The 20,627-nt window shown below is 40.4% G+C and overlaps 1 long non-coding RNA gene across 1 annotated transcript in view; it reads right to left on the reverse strand.

Annotated features, from left to right (window-relative positions):
- Positions 1-20,627, reverse strand: part of LOC103749462 — a 203,102-nt gene that overhangs the window by 129,560 nt on the left and 52,915 nt on the right. The window contains exon 10 of the long non-coding RNA XR_607944.3: positions 20,154-20,273. This is a non-coding gene — a long non-coding RNA (uncharacterized LOC103749462). The remainder of the gene's footprint in view (positions 1-20,153; positions 20,274-20,627) is intronic.

Consider the following 20,627-nt stretch of genomic DNA (forward strand, 5'->3'; position numbering starts at 1 on the left):
TGTCTTTGCTCTCTCATAACCGTTTGCCAAGGTCAGGACACTGGGATGCGTTTCTGGCTATGGGAACCCTGGAATAAGCCCTGGGTCCTGAAGCTTTGGTCCTCTAGTAAATTTGTTAAAATCCATCCTCAAGTGAAATGGGGATCATTTCTAAATTTTCCCTCCCTGGACTACTTGTTTACAAGAGCAAGGTGAGCTCTTTCATAATTAGACGGAGCCCTTCTAAATGCTCTGGATTGACAAAGGAATTCTCTTTCTGCCTAACTCTCACTGTGCACCCAGGAGCAACACAGCTAGCGAAATGCCTGGATTCCACTGCCCACTCATTATTACAACATTTAAAAGAAAACTCAAAACATCAAGTAAGTTGCAAACCAACCACCCTGACAAGGCCATGATCTATGTAGATGAAAGTTGCATTCCTGTTCAAGTTTGCCTATTTACTTTCCTTAAGATTACAGTAACTTTTTTTCAGCTCTTCCCTGGTATTCGATTTTTTTGTTTTGGTTTGGTTTTTCTGTTTGTTTTGTTTTTGAGGAACTTAATTAGGATCTGGGAAAGTGGGACAGGAAGAGGGGAAAGGTAAAAGGAAATGGGAGAAGGTGGACTTGAATTTATTCAGGAATAAATTCTAAAAGCTGAGTTTAGAAATTCTGGAGGCTCAGCTCCAATATTTGACAGTTACTTTCAACAAGGGAACCCTGGTCATGGCCAGGATGACACTGTTAACTTCCCTGAAGGTATTGTGACTGAATCTCATGTGTCACAAGGAGGAACAGGCAGAATAGTGTACGAAAATTAGAGTCAATTGTTACCTTGAGAATCAGCTGACAGTACATGTTCTAGTAATATACTGAAAGTATTATCATCTCTGAATTCAAATGCATAACGCAGTCTAAATATGTTATGGGTATGTTAGGATTAACTTCCATGAACCTCCCAGTGCTGAGTCACAAACAATGCATGGCGGACTACAGCACAGCTGAACAGATACAACTGCTACCTAAGACATTAATGCAGCAACTTCTGGAGGGCACTCTATCATCCTGTTTCAGACTGCAGACTTGAAAACACATTCAGCATTTAGAATCTGCTTAACTTCTATTTAGATTATACCTGCCCAGACCATTTTGGTTATAAACAGCACAACAACTAACTTCTGTGTCCTCGATCTACCATGTTGTGCTCTACTTCCTGCCATTGCCATCCTGGTAAAAGTCTTGATGACTCCAAAGAACATGAGAAAGACAGTAGATGCCTTGAAGGGCAGCCCGAGTTAAAAGGTAAGAGAGTCTCTGGATTGATAAAGGACATTGCAGAACACAGGGAAAGCATATGGACAGAAAAGTTGAGGGTATCAAACCTTTTCCATTTTGCTTAAAAAAAAAAAAAAAACATGGAGAAAGAAGAGAAAAATACGTTGTGAAAGATAAATTTGGAAAGAAATCCTGGAGAACTTTTGGTGGCAGGTCAAAGAGTCAGGATAAGAAAAAGATGCCCCAAGCAATAGCAAATCAAAACCCATGTTAGCCGCATGAACATTTAGCAGAGTGAGATGGCGGAAGAGAGAACCTGGTGGAGGAAAGCAAATTCTACTAGGATGGCCGAAAGTTGTGGCTGGTCTCAAGGAAAAGGTCATAATGAGACTCAAGCAGGGGCCTGGGGGTAGGAGGGGGACAGAGACTGCACAGGGTAACTGGAACAAAGAAAATTGTTCTTGGTCAGTAGTTCCCAAGCAGTCCTCTTCCTGGGCCCTAAATGCCAAACAAATAGCAATTTATCAGAAGGCTTTCTATCTTCCAAACAGCAAAGGAATTCAAAGTGTAGCTCAAGAGTAGTGTGCATACACAGCACACATACGGCCTTGGGTCAGTTCCTAACACCAAAGAGAAAAACAAAAGGAAGCATCAGAGAGAAGTAAAAATCACCCCCGTACTTAGGAAGTTGTGGAAGGAATGCTGACACGAGTTTGAGGCCAGCCTGAGCTACACAGAGTAAGTCCTTGTCTCAAAAATTAAATATATATAGGTCTAGGTATAAATTTAGATGAAACTATTGCTTTGTAATTTAGACACTGCTGATAGAATTGAATTGGATATGTGTCACCAACTTTATTAGTGCATGATAAAAACATAATATTTTTGGTTTCCTGCATTTCTTGACTGATGTTCAGTCAATCTGAGAACATGGCCACCTCCACAGCTCAGTGTAGCTCATTTTATGAGTCTCTGGTTGTAGGATCTGAGTGATAACTTTCCCTGACCTCAGCTTGCCCAAGACAAGGTAAAACCCTGTGGGGAAGACTATAGTGATAGTCTCCATCCTCTTGGAGATACTGTCAACAAAGAATGAGTCTGGACTGATTTGCGGGTTTAAGTGCAGTAGAAAATGTTGTGTGTGAGATTATGGTAGGACTTTTCATTTAACATGAGAAGTTCCTAGTAATGGGGAATAAATAGAAAAACATAAAATGTTTATGGAAACTTATGACCCAGCAGTTTCACTTAGAGTGCTCATAATGTATGGACACTGTGTGTTATGAATTATGAATAAGAGCAAATAAAAAATACTCAAGTAAGGAACTTGGATTTATAATAAGTAAAAAGTCGGGGAAACCCAGGTGTACATGGTATGAAAATAAATGACCCAGCCAATCATGAAGAGATAGAATGAAGCATGTCAGGAGGTATGTCCAAGACATCAAAGAATGAAATTATCAAGTCAGGGCTAGAGACATGGCTCAGCGGTTAAGAGCACTGGCTGCACTTCTGGAGGACCTGATTCAGTTCCCAGCACCTAACTGGGATGGGATGGGCTAACAACCATCTGTAACTCCAGATTCAGGGGATCCAACATCCTCTTCTGGCCTTCACAGGCATTGCATGACATGGAAGAACTTACATGCAGGCAAATCATTCATACACATAAAATAAAAATAAGCTTAGAAAAAAATTTTTTAAAGAAATAAGTTCACAATGAAACAATGACAATCATCTTTAAAATTCATTTGGAAGCAAGACAGACTAGCAAAATGCACACTTTTGATAGGTCATACCACCAGAGTATAGTGAAGCAAGAAGAATTGGAAATAATGTCTTCTACTACTGCTGTTTGACATTATTCCTGTGGAGATGTGAACAAATGTCTACTCACCCCAGATAGGGAACTGATGGCAGATCAAAATAAGGATACCACCAAAGTCTAACTTGGTGACCAATTAGTTTTATTGGGGTTACTTACAGAATGGGTGAGGAGTTACTTACAGAAACAGAAATGACTTCACCAAAAGCCCACCCCAACATGAGTGATGGCTCTCAAAAGCTGGAAATGGAGCACACTACATAATTTGCAGGCAGCCTGACAGATTGGAGAGCACCTCTTCTGAGCAGCTCAATTAGCTTGAGTCTTCCAGACAGCTTGGCTAGACTTATTCAGACAACTCCACTGGTCTGAGAGTGTCTATCAGCAGTCCTTACTGCTTATATATGCTTGAGGAAGGAAGGGCCTAGTGAATCTGATCAGTTTCAGGAACTTCCTGGAGGTATTGAGTTGTTTGCTCCCTAAGCTTAACCAGCTTCCCAGCAGGATGGAATGTTTCACTTTCCTTTGCAACGCCCTGTTGTTTCACCTCATCTTACAACATCCTGCTGTTTTACCTCCCTTTTAACATTCTGTGTCCTAAGAAGTTTCCCTCCAAGACCAAATGTCTTATTTCAGAAAAAATCACTATACAACTATTTTTATATTAACAACATGAATAAAGGTAAGTTGGTTGTTTTGTATTTCAGATTTTGAGAATTTTAAGTTCTTTAGATCTAAAATGTTGATCTATGGCATCCTAGATAACTTTCCTCCAAAATGATTTGTTTTAAAGATGTTGATAAGATTCTGGTTTAGTCCTGAAGTTAAAGGTTGAATAACAGTAGCTAGTAGATGATTGTGTGGATAGGTATATATAGATGATAAATGATAGATAAGATTATAGGTAAATGATAGATTAATAGGTTGTAGATAGATAATAGGTTAATTGAAGATAGATGATTAATAGATGATAAATTGTACATAGATGATTGATTTGCAGATGGACAGATAGATGATAGATTAGATAGATGATAGATAGATAGATAGATAGATAGATAGATAGATAGATAGATAGATAGATAGATAGATTAGCCACAGAGACCTCCAATCTCCTGACCAGAGAATTCCAGTCTCCATGAGAGCTACCAGTTTTACACAGGATTGCCACAACTCCATTTGGTATATCATGTGACTGCCACAGCTCAGATGGTATGCTGAAAAGAATATCTCTCAAATAGCATACTACTGAATTGCCAAAGCTGGAAGATCCATGAATACATCAGCTTCCGGGAGTGTGAAACATTAGCAGGCTACAATGAGACTCATGAATGGAGATGATTTAAAATCAGAACCAACCCATCTCCATTGGAATTTATTCACAGAACTATTTTTTGAGGATCCAGAATCAATGGAAGAAAATTATGTTCTAAATTAGAAATGATGTCTATAGTACCTTCGTACCTGTTCCAGCTTTAAAGGAAGAGGTGGAGCCAATGTGATTTTAATACGGTGTAGCAAGTAATCATTATCTGCAAGAGTTTCTCCTGGTCCCTCAGTGTATTTTCACTTAAGAACTTTCTTGTGTTTGGGGTTAAGCGGCAGCAGGGAGATTCTAGCACAGGACAGCAAGGAAAATATTAACCCAGTATGTTGCCAAGGAGCTGAATTCGTCCTTTAAGCAAGTCAAAAGAAAATCTAGAACATGAACCCCAAAAGACAGAAAATACTAAAATTGCTCTGACTTTGGTGGATTTCAGTTATTGTGATCCTACTGCTTTGACTCCATTCAGAAACTACATTTTAATGTAAGACATTTATTTGTGTATGTGAAAGTAAAGTAATAACCACTGAAATGGATTTTTAGAATAGTTCTTGGAGCCCAAAGTTGAGTCTAATCTGTATGTTGAACATGCAAGAGTCACTCTGGGAAAGGGTATTTAATGAATAACTTTGCAGTAAAAGGCCTTGAAAACTTCCTTTAAACATTAGATCCAGGCTTCCTTTCTAAAATGCATTAACAGCCTCCAGAAGGCTCATAGATGCCGCTAACTGTGTTAGGCCGATTTCAGAAGCCCTGACATTTCCATTCTGCCACAGGAAAAGGTTCCTCCTTGTTCTGCACCCCTCCCCTTTCCCCACCAGCCCCAATCCCAGGCTGTGTTTGGAGATGGAGTGGGCTAACATTTCTGCTAGAGAGAAAGATTGATAAAGCCAAGCAATCGGAGTTATTTCCTATGCATGAAATTGATTAAATGCTTCACTAAATGGCTTATAAATTTGCTTCTCATATTTCCATCACCCACTGAAAAGATTACAGAGACTCCACATATGACCATGTTGTGTACAATTCCAAATTACAAAAGGTTGTAAAAACTAATGTTTTGTTTAAAGTTTTGAGCAGGACCATATGCCTTCAGTGACCTTGAGTGAGCTATTTTAATTCAAAACATTTCAAAGACTATGAAGGGGAGAGATATTCAACGACATAACAAACCAGCGGAGCTGGGGAGACCTCCTCAGCTCACACTGCTGGGCTTCCTGCTCTTGGCTCCTCAGTCCTCCCCATATAAGCGCCCTGCCCCTCGAAAGCTGGGAAGCATGTGTGGTGTCAACAGGGATAGATTTACAAAAGAGATGAAACAAAGCCGTTGAGACCTCCCAAAAGTTGAGTCTGTTCTATTATTTTTAGTTCAGAAGGGCGCATCCCTGGGAGGACTGAGTCTCAAATAGACTTTCAGGACCATGTAGGAAAAATGACAAGCATTAGCAGGGGCAGGAGGAATTGTTTCATTTTTGAGTTTGGTTTTGTTTTTAATCTTTACACATCTTTCAAATGTCAATTAGGTTCCGCTCTTTCTTTCACGTGAGAATTCCTTCTAAGGATTGTATAATGTTGAGGGCAGGGGGTTAGCCTAGAAGCACTTCACAGACAAGCAGGTGACCTGCAGATGTTACTTGGGAAACTAACCTTTTTAACATGGCCTGAAAGGTACCTTCACTTCTACATGAAAAATGATATTCTTTCATAACATTTATAAGACATCATGTCCTCAACAGGAATTAACATTTGGCATTAATGCACAGTTCTGGCAGCAACTTCAAGAGAAGAAAGTTTACAGCCAGCGATGTGCATAAAATCTCTATTGGCCTGGTCTCTGTACCTCCATCACCTTAGAAATGGTAGAGATGAGGAAAAGATGGTTGCCATAGCCAGGGCCAATCAGAGCCCAGGGGGTAGGAAGGACCAGGGCAAAATCAACACTAGATCAAAAGGGCAGATCGACCAACACCAAGCCTGGCCTGAGGCACGCCTGCTTTCCAAGCAGTGTCAGGGTACCTTCATTTATCTCTCATCTGTGAAAGCACGAGGTAATCTTAACTAGGAAAACCCGTTTGTTTCTTTTTAAATTTTATTTATTTTATATGTATGAGTGTTTTGCCTACATGCATGTAAGTGCACCCATGTGTGCAATGCCTGTGAAGGTCAGAAGAGGGTGTCAGATCCCCTGGAACTGGAGTTATGGATGGTTGTAAGGTTACTGGATCCTCTGCAAGAGCAGCCAGCTCTCTTAACAGCTGAGTCATCTTTCCAGCCTCCCTTTTACTATTTTTAATTGACATACATTCATTGCACATGGTACAGGATTTGATAAGGATGTTTTCATATAAATATGTAATATACTTGGAGCATGTTCTCCCTGTACCCCCTACCTTCCCATTAACCCCCTTGATTTTCCTAGACTGTTCCAATTCTACTTTGATGTGTATATGTGTGGATGTGCATGTTCACATTCTGGTGAAGAGGGCACATGTGTGTTGAGGTCAGTTGACAATCTATCATTTCTCAGGCATCTTCCACATTTTTTTTTTTTTTTTGAGATGGGGTCTCTCAGTTGTCAGGAACTTGCCAAATAGGCTTGGCTGGCTGGCCAGCAAGACCAGGGGATCCTCCTATCTCTGCTTCTCCAAGCCTGGAATTACAAGCATGTGCCACCACCCAACTTTTTTACTTGGGCTCTAGGAATTGAACTCGTGTCCTCCTGCTCTCAAGGCAAACGCTTTACCAACTGAGCTATCGCCTCAGTCCCCTCGCTTCTACTCTCATGCCATATATGCATACATGATTTTATGTACCTATATAAAATCTGTGATCCCCAAATGAGAGGAAAAAGTGCACTATTTTTCTCTTTCTTTTCTTTCTTAGTTCTTTAAACATGTACCTATTCTGGGAAATATGCCAACAATTCAGGGATAAGTTAAGCAGACCATCAACAGCTGGGCAACTTATTTAACTCTTTGGTGATGGCTACATGACCCTTCTTGCTGGCATGAAGCCATCACTTAAGTAATCCTGATGCCAGATACGGAGGTTCCTTACTATACAAAACATAGACCTAACTCCTGCCCACAGGTATTTGCCATCTTAAATTTAGAGTTGAGCCCAGGACTCCTGAAAGGTAATCCTCACTTATTAAGATGATGCTCCTTTCTCGGGGCTGGAGAGATGTCTCAGTGGTTAAGATCACTGGTCCTTGCAGAAGACCCAGGTTCCATCTCCAGCACCCACATGGTGGCTCAGAACCATCCAAAACACCAGTTCCGGGGATCCAAAACCTTCTTCTGACTACTGTGGGCATTGCAAGATGGAAGTGCACTTACATAGGTGTAGGCAGTACACTCAAACACATAAAATAAAAATTATTAATAAAATATCTTTAAAACATATTCTTCTTTCTTAAAAATGTTTTGGCGACCAGATCCATTGGCTGCTACCTCCTCTGAAGATGTACACATAAGAATACGCAAGGAATTTGGGAAGCCTGCTGCAAGCAGTCCTGTTTAACTCCCTTTAATGGACTGATCCTCAATGGAAGACACCAGGCCCTTTTTTTCTTTTTGTATTAATGCTTGTGACCAGGCAACTGTTCTTCAGATTGTCCTCTGTGGAACATTTGAACCTTGGCACATGTGATAGACTATTTCACCTCTTGTGCAAGTTTGGCACACTCTGAGCTGCCTCTTCAGGAAGACTTTCAATTAAAATAAGAGACGTCCCTAACTCCTCCACAAGTAGGTGACTGTCACCGTCCTTTCCAGAAGACAGTTCGACCTTGGGCTACAGCATTCCTCTCTCCTTACTAAAACATGTTGTGTGTTCCGAAGCTATTAAAAAGAAAACAGCAAACTGCACTCCTCTGCACAAAGCCTGTGGCCTTCAAATGAACATTAGATATACATCAAATAAATACTTCATATCCGTTGATTTTTCTCACTACTTCCTTTTCATTAAGATTATTTATAGGGCTGGGAAGATGATTGAGCCGATAAAGACACTTGCTACCAACTATGAGGACCTGAGTTCCATCCTTGAAACCCACATAGTGGAAAGAGAGAATAGGCTCCCAAAAGTTGTCCGATGATCTCTACACACACACACACACACACACGCATGCACGCACACACGCACATACACACAGGATAAATAGATGTAAAAAACATTATTTACTACAAATCCACTCACTTTCTCTACTTCAAATAAGAGACAAAATCTATGTCTGTTCTTTCCTCTCTGCAATCAAAGTCAGGATCATTCAGGAAAGCCCAGCCATGCCTAGAGTTGTAGCTCAGTTGGCAGAATGCTTGTCTCATGTGCATGAGGCCCCAGCACACCGTAAACTCGGAGTGGTGGAACACCCCTGCAATCCCTGTGGTCAGGAGGTTGAAGAAGAAGGATCAGAAGTTCACGGTCATCTTCATCGACATAGCAGTTTGTTCCAGGCCAACCTGGGATAAGTGAGACCCTATCTTAGAAAAAGAATAAGAAGAAAAAGAAAGTCTCAAACATATACTGTGAGTGGCATTGTTATGATTATGAAGATAATCTTGGATTTGTTCTAACTTTTTTAAACTAAATCACAGACAAATGTCAACATGCTTAACTAGTATAAGTAACAAATTGCCCACCCTTGTTGGGGGGGCTTAGGGATGACACATGAAAATGTTATGTGTGGGATGAGGACATTCATCCTACAGCCCTGGGTCTCAAGCTACCAAGTACTTTGGAATGGCCTGTAGGCTCTTTGAGTAGGATTCAGGAAGGGCTGGAGAACCTGCATTTCTAATAGGCTCTCAGTCAGTGCTGGCCCCAGGTCCAACCCTGAGAATAGAGGTTCTACGGCGGTTCCTACTACCCTGATCAGCACTACCTAGAGCCTTTCTTAAAACTCTTAACCCCAACCCAGGGGAAATGGCTGAGTGGGAAAAGTGCTTGCTACACAAGTATGAAAACCTGAGTTTGGATCCCCAGCAGCCACATAAAAGCCCAGTATATATAACCCTAACACTGGTGGTGGGGGGCAGAAAGATCCCAGAGATTTCTGGCCAGCAAGTCTAGTTGAAGAGGCAAGCTCCAGGTTCAGTGAGAGGCCCCGTCTCAAAAAGTAAGGTGGATAAGCCAAGGAGGAAGTCACCCAACATTGACCCCTGGCCTCCACATATGCACACCTGCAAGCAAACACATTCAACACAAACACAACACACACAGAAGGCATACACACACATACCCCAGATAAATAATAAATAAATAAATAAGTAAATAAATAAATAGTTGAATATCTAGCCCAAGATGGCATTTCTAAGAAGGGCATGCAGGTTTGTGACTTTTCAATCAGCTCCTGGAGTGATTCTGATTATCCAGGTATGAACTCTAGAGCTTGCTTTTTTAGATCTAAAACTTGGGGTCTGGACCCCTTCCTGCCTCTGTGCGCAGGGGCACTCCCTGTTAGGGGCCCCTTCAAAGTACCTGGAAGCTGAAGACACGTGAGTGCCTCCCCCAATAACTTGTTCCAGTAATTGGTGTATTGATTGTTAGTGTCGTCATGTTTTAGTATATATAAACCCATCACTCTATTGCTTAGCCCCCAACAATCCAAAAAGTCATTGTTTATTCATCAGAACTTCCAAACTGGCCCTTGTCAGCTGCCGCTGGAGGGCCTGCTGATAAAAATCAGCAGATCATTGGACGCACACATTCTTAACATGACTGACCCATGACATCTGGGAGGGCAGCCCCAGAGCCTGTCACTGAACTACAATACTTTTCTTTCTTCCTCCTTATCAGGCCCAGATGATTTTGAGATTTTTTTATTAACTCATTAATGACTGAAGATGTCGTTAGAACTGGCAAGGTTTTCTTCTTTCTTTTTCATTTTTTTTTAAAGTGGGAATAAGTGTACCATTTGCTGGGAGGGAGGGAACAGGCTTGATAATGAAATGATTTTTTTTTAAAGTGGAAAGACTGACTTTATTAAAATCTGAAATCTGACTGATGGGTACTAGGACTGAAAATCTGCAAATAGAAACAGCAACTTGTTTGGGGAAGAATGGGGCGATTTGATCAAGGAAATAGCAGCCCATAAAATTCAGCATAAAATTCTCTTGGGTTGTGGGCCCAATCTTTCAAAACTAACAGCTAAATAAAGAGAATTCTGTGCAAGGCTCCTAAAACCTCTAAACACTTCTTAACCTACACCATCATTAAACCAGATCTTGTTTCTGCGTGCCTTTAATTTTCACATCTGCAAGATCGCTTTTAAAAAATCAAATTAGATCTTTTGAAGGCACTTAAATTGCAACAACCTTATGTTTTTTCATATACTCTTGGGCTTCAGCCTTTTCATCTGGGTCGTGCGTCCAATTAATGGACTATCTCGAGGAAGCACTAATCATTTTGAAAAGTTGAGACTATAAAAAGCAAGCAGACTATTTTCATTGTAACTGATTGAATTGAGAATAAGCTGCAGAGGAAATGCCCAATAATTATGATAACTTCTTTTAGATGAGATCGCATGAGTGCACACACATACACACAGAGAAAACTACCTGCGGTCACAGAAGGTGCTGTTCATCGCCTTGGACTCTTTGAAGTTCAATTTGAGTTGATTCCTCTTCCGGGTTCAGCCTCGGGCATGTCAGAAGGCAGCTCCGAGAGTGGGTTTACCCTGATTTTATCAGCTCAGATAACTCATTTGGCAAAGGAAATGTCTATTGCTAGATGTAGTTCGTATGTTACTAAGTGTTTACTAAATTTTACTTTTGTCAAAACACATTGTAAATTAACAGAACCTCATAATACTCAGAGAAAAGAAGCATTCCCTGGGAGGAAAAAACAAAGGTTGTCTGAGAACTTAAGAGATTTTTGCTCATGGAAATTGGTATCAGTAAACTCTGAGCAAAATTTAAATGTTTTAAGCCAGGTTTTATTTGTTAGTTGCTTGATTATACCTACCTGTGTTTATTTACCTGGTAGAAGATTTTATTCATTGTATGTTATGTTGAATAGATTCATTAGCGTTTGGGGATTAACTGCATTTGATAATTGTATCCAATTCAATAACAATGATGGGGAGCCTGCTTTTTTACCCTTTGGTTCACAATACCGGACACCCCAATGAAACCTAAGTGAAAGAAAGCTAAAGTCAGATGTTTGTACGATCCAGATGTGGAATGTCAAGTAAACAAAACATCAGGATTTTACTATTTTTTCTTTTTTGTACAGATGTTTGATATCATACAGACACAGTCTTAATCTATTCAGTCACAACCCAGGTTTTTAAAAATATCATTTGCCAATATTTGAATTCCTTCTCTACAAAATTAACTAGAAATTCAATGGAATTCATTGATGAAGAAAACCCAAGGATATTTTTAAATCTTTGTGCCTGTGCATGACATGTATGTACATGTGTATACATGTTCACGAGTGTGAGAATGGACATGTATATGCTGCAGAACGTGTGTGGAGGTCAGAGGACAACCTCAGGAGAAGGTCCTCTCCACCTGCTTGAAACAGGGTCTCTCATTGTTCACCTCTGCAGACTCAGGCTAGCTGGCCTGCTGGCTTCTGGAGATTGCTCGTTTCAGCCTCCCATCACACAGGAGAAGCACCAGGACTGCAGCCATACTACCAGGTCCAGCTTTACATACGTTCTGGGAATCCCATTTATATCCTCACACTTGCATGAGAAGCACTCCATTCACTAAACCATCACCTCAGTCCAAGAATATCTTCTTTGTAAACAAAAACGGAACCTCCAGTAGACTTCCATCATGAAGGGACCAACCAGAATGTCACCAGTCTTTGTACTGACAATATTTTTTATAGCTGCATTTTTAAAAAGATAAAAGAGAATTCAACTTTCATGACTGGAATGATAATTTAATTTTAATTGAAGTGCATGGGCTAATTTCAACTCTTGTAAGTAACTTCAGAGAATCACACGCTCTCAGGTATAAATGGGGACCATCTTTCAATGGGCCCCTTTCCCAACTTACTCACTAGTCATTATATCCCAGCTATTTTCCAGTTAGCCCTTGCTATCTGTGGGCTCTGAATTTGCAGATTCTGCTAACTATGGATAGAAAAATGTCTGAAAAATATCTGGTGTCTATACTGGATGTGTAACAGATAGTTCTTCTTGTCATTTTCCCTAAACTATGTAGTATAACAACTATTTACCTAGTGTTTGAATTGTATTAGGTATGATAAGATGGCTAGAGATGATGTAATGTGTACAGGAGGATACACGCAGGTTAGATGCAAATAATAGACTTTTATACAAAGGGATTTGAGCATCCACAAATTTTGATATCTGTGGAGAGGGTGCTGGAAGCAGTGTCTTATAGATATAGATAATGAGGCACTGTTGTTCATGACACTTTAATGATTTGTGCTCTGTGACTTCGGCCACATTAAAATACGTACCTAAGAATCTACAGATTCGGTGATGATGAACCACAGAACATCCATTTTCTGTGTGACCTTGAGCCAGTCACTTTACCTCCGAGCCCGGATGCTTCCTTCCTTGAACTGGAAGCAGAGCTGAAGATGAAGCTGAGTGGTAAGGCATCTACACTTGAGACCCAGGATTCGATTCCCAGCACCCTATCCCACCCAAAAAAAGAAGGAAATAATAACCCTGCTTCGAACTAACCTGAGGATCTGATAAAAGAACTTTGAATGGACAAGATGCTTTACTGATATAAAATTATCATCAGTATAATGGTTTATCATCAGTATTACATAATTACATAAATACTAACACTATGTAAAAAGCCATTTGCTATAAATATGGATTCTGAGGCAGCACAGGAGAGAAAGTCACACTGAAAGAAACTACGTAACTATTTACTGTGAGTAAATTATAGAGAATGACCACAGTCACAGTCTGGGCAAAACAATGGCAGGTTTGAGCTGGCCTGTGCCTCTGTCCTTTGCTTGGTTGACTCTGGGAGCTATCTCTAGAGCTTCTCTTCTGTTGGTAACTAAACAGACTGATTGTAAGGCCCACTGTGCCTCTGATGACAGCATGGCACTTTGCCAGTCAAGGACCCTTTCTTGGCCAACTGATGAACTAACTGGTGAACTTAACTTTGACAGCTTCACACACTTTCCTCCCTCCTGAGCTTCCTCCTGAGGCATAAACTAATGCCTTTGTATACAGCAATTGTGTAGCTGTGCAAGAGCTAACTGATCTCTTGTTTGTCATGGTAGATTGCTTTTACCTTTTTATTTTGTTATTAATAAGTTGTCATCAATGATCAAGCTTTTGGCCAGCCTTTCTCTCCACAATAGAAGAGTGACCCTGACTGAGAAGTAAGATTAGCCACTTGTGAAATGCTAACCAATAAAAACTCTTTCAAACATGTGCGCCTTAAACATTCTTGTCATGACTCCAAGATTTTGGGAAAAGACAACAAAACTCTTGAGTCATACCTTTAAGATATAAATGATTTGTGAAGTGCAGAAAAAGAAATAAACAAAAAACTTAGTTCATTTTTAATTATGAAAGAAAAGTCTGTCGTGTGAGAATGCTATTAAAAAAAAAAAAAACTCACACACTGGGCAATTTCTTTCAAAGTTCAGCCCAACTTTTCTTCTATAGTGAAGATGGAAGAATCATCAAGTAACTTTGAAGCCACAAATCACTCATCAGCATGTTGCTATATTTGAACACTTGCTTCAAAGCGCCAGAAATCAATACAAAAGGAAACAATAATAATAAAAGGAAAGATCTACAGCGCGGTAACAGGGAAAGGTGTGTGAGCTGGAAGAACGTGCACAGAAGCCCATGACAAGTCATGATAAATGGGTCGTTATAAAATTCATGTTTAGGCAGCACCAGGCCGGGGATAATGCCATTCGTCATGGCAACACTAGGCCGCTAATGAGCCCTCATTGCATATTCATGGACATGGCGGTTCTTCTCTCCCTCCCACCCTGAACCAGGGCCTGGAAATATCTCTACCTCAAGCCGAAGCTGAGCTTAGGCCTTCTTCTCCTTCTTCTTTTCTTTCTTTGGCTTTTTTTTTTTTTTTTTTTTATTTGTTATGTTGCAGCAATTACGCTGTAAAAGTGCTGCCCAAGATTGATTGCTCTGATCTGTAGTTCAATTGTAAATTAGAATACACATCCCCCCAGGGACACACGGCCCCTATTTGTGATTAAGAAAAAAGCCCCATAATAGACTAATAGCTAAAGTTCTCTCTCTTTTACTTTCAGGCAATTAGCTTGATGAAATGGCCTCTTTTTGTATACCCTGGAAGTGTAAACCGATATCATAATGAAGTATATGATGTTTATTCTATTATTTTCACCTTGCAGGGTACGCAGGAATGCATAAGTAATGGCTGCTTTGTCTAGTACATTCACTGATTCACAAGTAAACTATTTCTTAAAGATGCAGTGTGAGCTTTCTGAGTTGAGCAACCCCCGACTGTGGGTTAACCTCTTCTCAAAGGACTCTACTTGTTCTAGCTTCATTTCTATTGCTGTGAAAAATACCCTGACAGAAAGTAATGGGAAGGAAGGGTTTATGCGCTTAAAATTCTAGGTTATGGTCCATCACTGAAGGGAAATCAAGGCAGATACTCAAAGCAGCCAATCACATAACAGCCACAGTCAAGAGCAGAGAGAAGCGATTGCACCTTGGCTGCCTGATTGCTTGCTCTCATTAAGCTTTCTCCTGGCCCATAGAGTACAGGAGCTTCTGACAAGGGAATGGTGCCACCCACCATAGACTGAGTCTTCCTACAGCAATCAACAATCAAAACAGTCCCTCACAGACATGTCCATAGGCCAACCTGTCCTAGATAATCCTTCAACTCAGGCTCCCTTCTCAGGTGATTCCAAATTGTGGCAAGCTAGCATTTAAAACTAAGCATCATGCCATTAAAGATAGGGAAATAAATTTCCCAGGCAGTACAGAGAGCAGAATTCTGATATGGAAGAGGCACCTGGTCACTAAGGCTTCTGTGGGTGGGTATGGACCAGAGTACATGAGTCAGCACTCAGACCAATGAAGGGACCAGGTATCATAAGATGACTGCCCAGCAAGACACCAGCTGACCACATTGTGACCTTTATCTCCCCAATTAGCTGAGTCAACATCCACAGTCTCTACTCCTGGCTGAATGTAGCTCTTTCTAAGCAATGGTTATTAGTGGATTATGCTTCTTCCAACTCAAAATAAGATTTGTCTTTTTCAAGATCCAAAACTTTGGTCTCCAAGCTTCTCATAGCATGAAAACATTGTTCAGCTTTCTACACTTGACATCTGGGAGAAATTTCAATGGGGCAGTCAATGAATCAGTCCATTGTAGTTAGAGTATTACTTAGGCCATTGGGATCTTCATATGTAATTCTTACATATTTGGTTTCTTTTCATTCTGAGAGAAGATTAGAAAGATTAAGAAGAAGAAGAAAAAACACGTCCCAAAGAATAAGATAGCAAGAAGGAAAAAAAGAAACTAAGAACTAGAAGGACAAAAGAAACTCAAAGACTGTCTAAATCTCAAAAATTTTTGGTTTATGGTAAGTCAGTATTCCAAATCTACATTTCAGATCTCTGTCAGTCAGCAATGACCCAGTTTGGGTTAATTACTAGACTGGTGTTGCCTCAGAAAAACTAATCCTTGTCTTTTCAACACAAATCTTATTTGAGCTTCTAAAAAATCATTTTTATGACAAATGGACCTCAGTACATTATTATATTGCTATAGTCTGAGAGTAATTATTTGTTTGGGTTTTTTTAAATTTTTTATAAGCCCTTTTAGACAGAATCTTTCTCCATAGACCTGGTTTGCCAGACATAAGCTGGCCTCAAACTCCTGATCCTCCTGCCTCAGCTTCCTGAGTGGCTGGGAATATAAATCTGCATCATTGGGCTTGGCTAGAGATTTTACCATCACCCCAAAGGTTAAAAAGTAGAAAACCGCAGCTCAGCAAGGTGATATGATTTGCACGTTAGTAAATGGGAAGGCAAGCCACATCTTGGGTGTTAGCTTCGGAATCTTAGCTGCCTCTAGCATGTTCTCCTGCCCTTCCTTAGCCAGGCCCTCCCAGGCTGCAGCAGCTCTGTAGAGCCTTACAGCTCTCAATGCTAACAGATATACTGATCATCATTTCTACCTGGGCAAGATGAACAAATGAGACTGAGACACCTACACTGCGTGCGTGCATGCACACACACACACACACACACACACACACACACACACACACATGCATGCACGCACACCTTGATGAAAATCTGGAAAGTCATACACTTCACATTATATCGTTGTTGCCTATCTACTAATATTTAAGATAGATGATTCGCAGCACATTCTAAATAGTCACTTAGAATGGTTTTTCCTCTGCTACAGAATTGAAGCAATTACCTAGACAATTCAAATTGTAGGGTCAAGGGGATGGCTATTTTTTCACAGTTCAGGAAAAGGATGTTCCAAGAAACATGAGTACATCTGTGCAGAGACTTGACTGAGTACTTTCACCAAATCTCTCTCTCTCTCTACCAGTCTTTGCACATGCCAATTCCTTAGCCCTACACTTGGCTCATATCCCCTATCTCCAATCTAAGTGTTTCAACTCTGGTCATCAATGTCATCAGCTCAAAGATTACTTGTCTTTAGATAGGTCCCCTGATCCTTGTCCCAAATACGTCTTTGATTTTTTCTCCACAAATGAGCCTCCTTCATTTCAGCAATAACCTTTCTTTTCCTGAAGTCAATGAAAATAGGATTTGTATCTGAAACCCAACACACACACACACACACACACATTCTTCCCAGGGTATGCTGAACCTTTCTGCTGAGGGCCCATTCATGTCCAGGGCTTCCAGTGTGTCAGGCAACCATGCTCAGAACTCTTAAAGCATTTGTCAACTATTCTTGGCAAAAGAATGGCCACAGCTCCAACCAGATTAGGTATTCAACACGTGGTTGGTTCCCTGTTGGAAGGACCTTGAGATGATGACAACTGTATCAGATAAGACATTCAAAGCAGAAGCCACCAGAGTAAGCAAAATCAATGCAACCATGAATTCCTAAGAAAAGCTATAGCTGCCTGAGCATGCAAGAGAAAAGCCCCAAGATGAATCCAAAACAAATGAGCTCAAGATAGTATACAAATTCTCCCAAGATTCTGATGGAGCCATACTTAAACTTACAGTAAAAATAAGGCATGTGTCATTACTTTCTTCATTTATTCATTCAGTAACTCATTCAACAAATACTGGCTGAAGCTTGAAAAAATAATGGAAAGTAGACATCATCCCCACCTATGGAACTTATAGTTTAATGGAGGAAACAAAATTCTATAATCATACAAGTCAGTACAGAATCTTTTGCTATAATATGTGTACATATTACAGTAAGAATATAGCATGACTCATGGTAGAAAACTGATGTAAAGTGCTTCCATGTAGAAAAATCTTTGCAAGAGATCTGAAGAATGAGATGACACGTGAAGGTGTGAAAAGGGAGCAGCATTTCTGGGAACAGTATATGTAAAGGGCCAGGAGTAGGTAACAGCCTAGCAAGCTAAAGTAGCGTTAAAAAGGCCGGTATGACCAGACCTACCAGGACTTGGTAATAGAGAGGACTATGATGAGCCTGAGGCAAGGACATTGCTGGAAAGCAGGTTTGTCTCCCACCATGGCCTGTGTGAGCCCAGCATCATACTTGTTAGCACATAATGGAAAGATTTGATATTAGGTATGAAATCAAGGAGCTGTTTAGTCAGTTTTAAGAAATAACAACTACTCTTGTGACAGCAAGCCATCTGATAAGATGCAGATGCTCAAACATGCTATAGAGGGTCTTAGGAAAGGGAGCAGGAGCTTGAGCCTAAGATTCCATAAGCATTCATTCTCTGCATCTTGACATGTGCTGGTACTGAGCACATGACACCGTCCTCAGTCACTTTCCTGTACTCTTTGATCTGACTAGGAGCCACAGGGTCAGAACCACAGCCTCCCATTAGAGTGTGTGGTTCACTTTGCTTGTTAATAGTCTTGTGCCCTGAACTTGGCAGTGAATCCACAGGAAAAAAAGAAAAAGAAAAAAGCATGTATTTCAGGGCTGGAGGGATGGCTCAGCGGTTAGGAACACTGTTCTTGCAGAAGACCCGGGTTTGAATCCCAGCACCCACATGGCAGATAATAACTGTCCTTAACTTCAGTTTCAGGGGATCCAAAAGCCTCTTCTGACCTCTGCGAGCATTGCACAACATGGGTGCACTTACCTACATGCAGGCAATACATGCATACACATAAAAATAATAAAATATTTTAAAAGCATGTATTTCATTCATAATTCTATCCCTAATGTCTGGTACGGCAACAGGCACCTGCAGGCACTTGCCTTTGTACTATGCCTTGTACTATGCCTTTGTACTATAGCATGTAGCACTCTGTGTTTTAATTGGAGATTCCTCTTCCTATCTCTACTTGAGAGTTCTTTAAAGGCAGCGTTCGTGTCTTCGTTCCTGTGTCTCTAGTTTATCAAAAGGGCTGGTTCACTAAACCTTAATATAGGTTTAGTCAATTCATTGAAGCAATAAGGTATAAAGGGTCTTCATTAAAGTAACCAACTCTACCTCCTCATTAGCAAACCTCAAGATGCCTAAAAGCGCAACATTTGAGAATCTTGCATACTGACAACATTCATTGATGAGAAATACTCTTAGCATTGGTGTATTGAGACTGGGGGTATAACATGTGCATGGACCTGTGTTTGATCCCCAAGATTGTTAAATCAATCAGTCAATAAAACATTATGATTTCTTAAGATAAGCATATTTTATATTGTGTGTCCAGTTGTACACATATGAATGGGATGTGTATGGATGTGCACATTCCCAGGCACATGTGCGGAGGTCAGAGGAACAACCTTGGGTGTACGTCTTTGCCATCTACTTTCTTGTTCACCTCTGCATATGCCGGACTAGCTGCCCGTGAGCTTATAAAAATTCTCCTGCCTCAGCCTCCATCTTATCAGAGGAGTCCTAGGCTTATAGATGCGCTACCGTGATTAGTTTATTTTTATTTTTTGGTCTTTTTGAGACAGGGTCTCCCTGTAGACCCAGCTGTCCTGGAACTCACTATGTAGACCAGGCTGGCCTTAAACTCAGAGAGATGCGCCTGCCTCTGCCTCTGCCTCCCGAGTGCTGGGATTAAAGGCATGCACCACCACACCTGGAAAGTTTATTTTTAATTTTTTAAGTTGATTATTGATCATGTGTATATGCGGGATAGGTGGTATGTACACATGAGCACAGGTGCCTGCTGAAGCCAGAGGCATCAGATCTTTTGAAGCTGAAATTACGGGCAGGTGTGAGTCACCTGATGTGGATGCTGGGGACCAAATGAGGGTCCTCCACAGGAGTTCTAGGTGCTATTTACCACTGAGTCATCTCTCCAGCCCTGTAACCAGTTTTATATGGGTTTGGGGGAATCCAATCTCAGGTCCTCATGTTCTCACAGCAAGCACTTTACCCAATGAGCCGCCTCCTCAGCCCCAAACAAGCAATTTTTATACTTACATATTGTACGTATATACATTGTTTTCTATCTCTAGAATATGTAATAAAATAGTTGTAATGAAATAATGTCATAATATATTACACTATATATGGGAAAGGTAGCAACCCAATTCTGAACATCATTCTTCGTGTTCAGTCAAGTTGACATTTAAAAATACACTAAAAGAGGAAGGAGAAGTACTCTTTTTACCTGATTCACCATGTTCTCAAAATGAAGTTTCCATTAGCAAAGTTGGAATGACGTGATCTTCTTCTTGTCTTTTCTCCTAATTCAGATCAGTAGTAAATGTGTCTGTTCCCTTCTTCAGATCTGAGGGTTTAGAAGACAGGAAATAATTATAAACTAGGAGGACCAATGAGCAAAAACTTCACAGGCAGTCAGAATGCCTTAAAATTTCTTTCTACTTAATGTCCTTTAAAAAATAATGCCCATTTTTCTAAAGACCCTTTAAATAAATAAGGTTGATGGTTGGAGCTATAGCTCAGTGTTAAGAGTACCTGCTACCATACCTACAGCCCTGGGTTTGTTCCTCAGGACAGAATAATTAATAATAATAATAATAATAATAATAAATTATTATCAGAATTTTTGTAAACTTAGAACCATTTATTCAATGGAGACTCATCCTAACTTAAAATCTAGGAAGTAGGAAGGAACCTTGTA

This window comes from Nannospalax galili, unplaced genomic scaffold (assembly GCF_000622305.1).
Source record: "Nannospalax galili isolate Female #2095 unplaced genomic scaffold, S.galili_v1.0 scaffold63, whole genome shotgun sequence".
Lineage (NCBI taxonomy): Eukaryota > Metazoa > Chordata > Mammalia > Rodentia > Spalacidae > Nannospalax > Nannospalax galili.